Source organism: Bolinopsis microptera, chromosome 3 (assembly GCF_026151205.1).
Source record: "Bolinopsis microptera isolate Bmic1 chromosome 3, MBARI_Bmic_1.0, whole genome shotgun sequence".
Classification (NCBI taxonomy): Eukaryota; Metazoa; Ctenophora; class Tentaculata; order Lobata; family Bolinopsidae; genus Bolinopsis; species Bolinopsis microptera.
This window is the reverse complement of record NC_087074.1, coordinates 4,306,505-4,313,039: the sequence shown is the minus strand read 5'-3', so window position 1 is coordinate 4,313,039 and position 6,535 is coordinate 4,306,505. Positions and strand designations below refer to the sequence as shown.

General features: G+C 37.9%; 1 protein-coding gene across 1 annotated transcript in view; it reads right to left on the bottom strand.

Annotated features, from left to right (window-relative positions):
• The window catches only part of LOC134812866 (uncharacterized), a 912,489-nt gene that overhangs the window by 887,222 nt on the left and 18,732 nt on the right, over positions 1 to 6,535 (bottom strand). The window lies entirely within an intron of this gene.

Sequence of the window (6,535 nt, the reverse complement as noted above, 5' to 3'; positions counted from 1 at the left end):
GCTGATGTTTTCTCTGGCACCTGTTTGAGGAATGTAAAAACTTTGAAGTCTTGGAAAGGGTCTGATTGATTTTGCTTTGTGGAACGTAACCACAATCAGCAGTACAATTGACAATGAGCTATGTGGCATGTGAATTGCCATGGTTACAATGGTGGTCAAGCATTAAGTGTCAGCTAAAACTTAAAATATCAGCTACAGAACAGTTGGGATATTTTACCTCGTTGGCAAACTCTCTATCATAATACTGGTTATGGGAGTTTCGTCTGATAGGTTCTGGAGAATCACACGTCCCGTGTCTATACGATCCTGGAGTATGTTATTCGATTAAGACCGTGATAGAAGTCGTATCTTAATTTCTATGTATAAAGTATTCTTTAACATCACTCTTTCTTCGGATTCGTCACAAAAGGAGACGGAATACTATTGACAGAATCAGTTTAACGAATCTGTAACCGTTTACTTTTAACCCCATTTTATCCATACTCAGGACTACGGTTGTACACCTTGCTTTGACGCCAAACTCAACGCTCATATTTTGTGCGAGTCTTAATGCTTCCTTAATAACATAATTTTACGAGAAAGGAAAAATGTCGAAGGTTAAAAATTAAAAATCTGGTCCCCTTCTATACTCTAGAGGCTGTTAAACTTGAATATTTTTCCCCTATATCGTAAAACGTAGCTACCAAATGTATTCAACTTATAAAATATGGTGCCTTACATACAACAGACATAATTAATCGAACATCCGTCAAAGAAATGAAAAACATGCGTCAGTATTAAGAACTTACCATCGTTAGCTAGCTTTGGGGAATCGTCCTCAGAAAAGCCTTTGCTACACTGCGAGCAAACCAAACAGCCCAAATGGTAAACTTTTCCAATTCTGGATTCCTGGAAATACGCTTTACGACGTTTCATCCATGAGACCTTACAACGTAGCTACAGGGTGGCCCATAAGTGACTACCCACACGCAACCTCTTAATAACTCACGTAATTCGTCTCCAAATTGCACCAAAATTTCAGAGATTATAGATATGGGTCAAACTTAGATTTCCTGAAAGTTTCGTAAGCCACGCCCAATTACAGTGGGCGTGGCGTGACACTCCCTCTTTTTCACTATTGTCTTCATAAAATGAGAACGCTTTAAGCTAAGAACTCAAAATTTTTTGCACACATTTGGCTTGATAATTGAAAACTTTTCCAAAAGTTTCAAGTTCATTGGTTAAAATATGGCTGAGTTATGACCATTTTAAAATCCATCGGATATGTGATCCGAGCACTCAGTCAGTGATATTTGCACTCAATTAGTGATCTCGTCACCCAATCTGATCAAGAGTAAGGCGTTAGCGTGTATTAATGAGGTTCATTAGGCTTTGATTGGATACCGATGATGACTTTGCTAGAAAGGAAAACACAAATTTTTAGGATAAATCAATAAATGAAATCAACTAATAAAAATTCCCACACAATTCAATAATTTCAATTAAGATGTTCAAATTGTCGTCCCCCAGCTGCAATCACCTTGAGGCACCGCTTCTTCACACTCCGACAAGCGTTCGTAGCAAACGCTGGGTCCATATTATGGATGATGTCGATCAGGTGGTGCTTTAGCTGCGTGATGTTTGCAATAGGATATCTCTTATAGAGTTGGTCCTTCACCCACCCCCACAGGAAGAAGTCACACGGTGTAAGGTCAGGACTTCTAGCCGGCCAGTGTGTTCCAAGATGTTGCCCGATGGTTCTGTGGGCGAACTTGTTAGCGAGGAAATTCTGAACTGGTCGAACAATCGTTGTTCTGCAGTAAAGGGAGGATAGTGAACCATTTTCGATGATTCAATGGATGGTTCATTCCTTTTTATTGATTGTAAGGAACCTGTGACTAGCAGGGCTAACAAGCCCTGAAATGGTGACACCACCATAAATTCGTGTGATAGCGTTTTAGGTGCTGTCATCTGTATAGGCCGGCCCATAAGCAGGCTGCAACCAATCAAGCGGTGCATGTGAGCCAAACAGGCCATTAACCAAGTGACGAGATCACTGACTGAGTGCTCGGATCACGTATCCGATGAGTTTTGAAATGGTCATAACTTAGCCATATTTTAACCAATGAACTTGAAACTTTTGGAAAAGTTTTCAATTATCAAGCCAAATGTGTGCAAAAAATGTTGAGTTCTTAGCTTAAAGCGTTCTCATTTTATGAAGACAATAGTGAAAAAGAGGGAGTGTCATGCCACGCCCACTGTAATTGGGCGTGGCTTACGAAACTTTAAGGAAATCTAAGTTTGACCCATATCTATAATCTCTGAAATTTTGGTGCAATTTGGAGACGAATTACGTGAGTTATTAAGAGGTTGCGTGTGGGTAGTCACTTATGGGCCACCCTGTACATGGGTTCAGTTAACGACTGTTTTAATTACGAGTAATTTGGTTCGATAAGGAGTAACACTGATAAAGCATAGTTGAAGGTAAGACACAAGAGTGCCACAAATCAGGAGGAATCCTAGAGACATCTGAACAGTCGGTTAACTTTATTAATGTTGATGAACTTTATTAATGTTGGTACAGGTTATTAATGTTGGTACAAATGGCACCGCAGACACAGTGTTTACTGGTGTTCAGTGGTGCCCTAAAAATATCACCACTGCATAAATACTAGGAGTTATGCTAATGGTCTACTGAATAGAGCCACTGTCAGTGATAATGATAAGTCAAATTCCTTATTTCCCGAAAGAATAGGATTCCTTTGTCAAGCCTTGACGTAGGAAACCCGTTCTTTCCTTGACGGTCAAGGTCTAATAACAATAGACAATGGGGCAAAAAATTACCAATTTCTGAAAAAATTTGGTTGTGCGTGGTTTAGGGCTGGAGTAAAGATTACATGAACAAAATGCTTGGAAAACGTCTGCAGTTCATAACGTCTATGGTACAGACGATTACACTATAGCATTAGACATTAGTGCAATAACCATGTGTATTTATACACATGGTAATCTCGCACTACCCGTTATAACGGGTAGTGCGAGACATTATTATCAACATATGATGTGTAACACGCGCAAACTGCAACATATGACGTGTTGCACGTGCAAACTGCAACATATAACGTGTTGCACGTGCAAACTGCAACGTATGACGTGTTGCACGTGCAAACTGCAACATATGACGTGTTGCACGTGCAAACTGCAACTAGGGGGAAGATAAGTACACAGTGAACTGGAGTAAAGAGAGCTAAGTGGATGCTATATCCACGCGACGTAGATTCTAAGTACTGACAATACCCAACACTGGTAACTGGTAACTGGTAACGCTATTGGTTACAAGGTACGTTTAACAGGCAGCAAGCAACTACAGTCGGCACTCGGCATGAACAATTTAACAACTTTGACAGACTAGGACACAGACGCCTAGGTGTCGTAAGTTTAATAAATTTTCAGAACGCACCAGAAAATTGGAAAACTGCATACAAATTTTGAGGAAAATTAACGATATCTGGTGACATACCTGTAACATTAGTGGTTTGCTTCTTCAGTGACACTACCACGGGTGATAGGAATCTTTAATTTGCTAGCTAACACAACTTTCGACAAGGTCAAGGTCGGAGAATTCGTGAAAGAACAAAATAATGAATGCAATTAAAAGCACTAAAGTTTGTCCTAAGTATTTGGTATTGTGTACGAGGAAACTTTATAAGTTAGCTTGACATACCACGATATTATTGATATAGGCGCGAGAGCCTTCCAGAAGTGTGGTACTTGGCATTGACAGCTGGGCAATTGTCTTAAATACTAAAACTACCACCTGACTTCAAGGCTTTTTAACTCGTTACGGTCGTATCCTTCACTTTTTAGGATTGTATTAAGTCTGAAGATGGGTGCCACCCAAATTACAGGGCTCTTCGAATCATGAAACAATCAGAGTTGCTAATTTACACCCTAGAAAGGCTTCCTCTTGAAATTTTCGTAAGACATGCAAGGTACAACTAGGACCAAATTAGGAGGTATCTGGAATTAGATATCGTTACTACAATTGGAAACCTTGCTTAGCTCATGTAATTGTATAGACTTTAGTATTGAGAAAAATTTTGTCCATTAATTTATAAGAGCATTAGTTGATTTAGGAATTTGTTGATGCCGGAGGAATCCATGACTCATAATTGCTTTTTTTGCAAGTTTTAACGAAACCTAAAAAACGTAAAAAAACCCCCCTTGATTTATAAAGTTAGGATACTATAAGGATTTTTGGCGCCCTATTTTCATTTTACAATCGGTTAGAAGGTGCAGTCTGTAGTTATGTTATGTTTTTAACAACTATTCCGCTTCAAAAATTCGTTGTTGTAATATTCAAGATACTTAGCTACAATTATTAGTAAATACTCATACTTTAACTTTGATATTATCTGGAAATTCTTTAACGGTGATGCAACGACTTTTAAAAACTGAACTTATATTTAACAGAAATAACTACTATACATATTACTATATTAAGATATAAAAGACGACAATCGACGGCTACCAGATCATTAAGAAGCTGTCGATCGCGGTTTTGTACTTAAGTTAAAAACTGCGTAATATTAGTTGTAACTTACAATGTAAGAAGGTAGATGTTTTGAAACAAATTATTTCTTACCTTCTGGAATCGTTTCAAATAAAACTGACTATTATCAAAAATGTTAATGACTAACATCGTAAACTTATATCAAAAAATGATTGACTAACATCGGAAACTTATATCGAAAACATTATCAAGAAATGCTTATAACTAGCAGTAGCACTGATGAGGGAATCAATCTTTAGGAGGGTACGCGGTCTATGGAAGGCTATTGTTCTTACAGTTACAAACTATTGGTATCTCAGGAATTTTTCAGAACTTTGTTTGTCAATTAGCTGGCTTGGAATACTTTCTGACTTAGTAGCATATATATTTGTGTAAGACTGCTGACCCTCAATTCCTCAAGTCTCCTCTGATGAGCAGTTATAAGGGCAAGTAAAAACTAGAAACTAGTTGCCAATAAATCTACAGTTTGTTAATGTTCATTCATGATCCGGCTGTGATCTGATTACAGTAAAAGAAATATTATAAGAGTTCTTAAAGTTAATGGTCGATCACCGTATAATCCTGATATTCGAAGGTAAATATAACTGATCGTGTATGATTCTACATTTCTATTTGTTTGAAAAACTGAGTGGAGACTCTCACTTTGTCCCAGAACATCAATTATTCTACAACAAATACCCATTTTACCCTCCCATTAATTACCTTGATAAGATCCTGATCCTCGGAGCAGTACTCTTTACAAACGGGGCACAGGTTCTCATGACACTCCTCACAGGTTACTCTCATTTCGTCATCTACCAAACACTGTCCCGGCCCAGACTCCACCTGACAAATATGCTCTACAAACTACGTGACGTAGTAGCTTGCTTGTAATAGGCTGGAGGGTGAAGCTATTTTTAAGACCAGCCCTGCAGGTACGAATTATGAATACCCACATATTTAAATAATTTATACATAATTTCAATCAGGTTTAGTGGATAAAAAATTCGAAACTTTGAAGTGTAATATTGCGATATGTTCATAATGTCAATATGCTTAATTTACGTTCTTTTCTTAAGGGATTTAATCTATAGATATTAAATAAGGTACCATTATGTCTAATGAGACAGGTATTTAGAGGTTTCTACAACAACCAGGTGTCAAGATCGTCAAACTGAACAAAAGGCAAGATCGCAAACCTCCAAAAATATTAAAATATTGCAGCATACAAATAACATTACAAACACTGTGGTCGTATAGCTACACTCACGCCGAGTCAAGGTCTCAATATAATATGTGATCCGGCCTTCGTGTATTGAGTTACGAGTGGGTGGGTAAATTAGTCGTAATAGATATTGTAGTGATCTTGCTTCCTTTGTGAGTAAGGTTGGTGGCGTGTAGGTTTGGAATTTACACAGAGAAAGGAGCTGTTGAAGCTAGAGGTTATTATTATCACGTACAAATTACAAGTTCTTAGTTCCGTAAAATGGCGTACGGAGTCAACTCATTTTTCGTTTGACTTGTCAGTTGACGTTTCTAAATTGCTAGTTACTTTGGACTAGTGGTGAGTGCCAACCAGGTCACATCTCTTAGCTCTACAACTAGTATACTTACACTACATACTATACACTGCAAACATTGTCAATCAAGTAATCGGTCTGGACGTTGGACCGAAATACACCATTACATGTTAACACGGCATGTCAATTTCTCTGAAATATCTATATACTTCGACTCGTACTGTCGTAATTTGTATTGAGCCATCCACTGCTTTGCTATAACGAGTTACAGTTAAAAACGAAGAGGACACAAGAAAAGTGGTAAGCTCGAAAAAGCTAGATAGAGTGGTATTACTTATTAGTGCTCATTTACTAATAGTTATATTTAGGGGATGAACACTTTTAGAGTAATACACTGTGAGGTACAATGTCTGTTTCTCATCACGGAGACGATTCAGTGTGTGAAATGTGAAACAACAAGTGGTAATGGAGGGGCAATAATAAT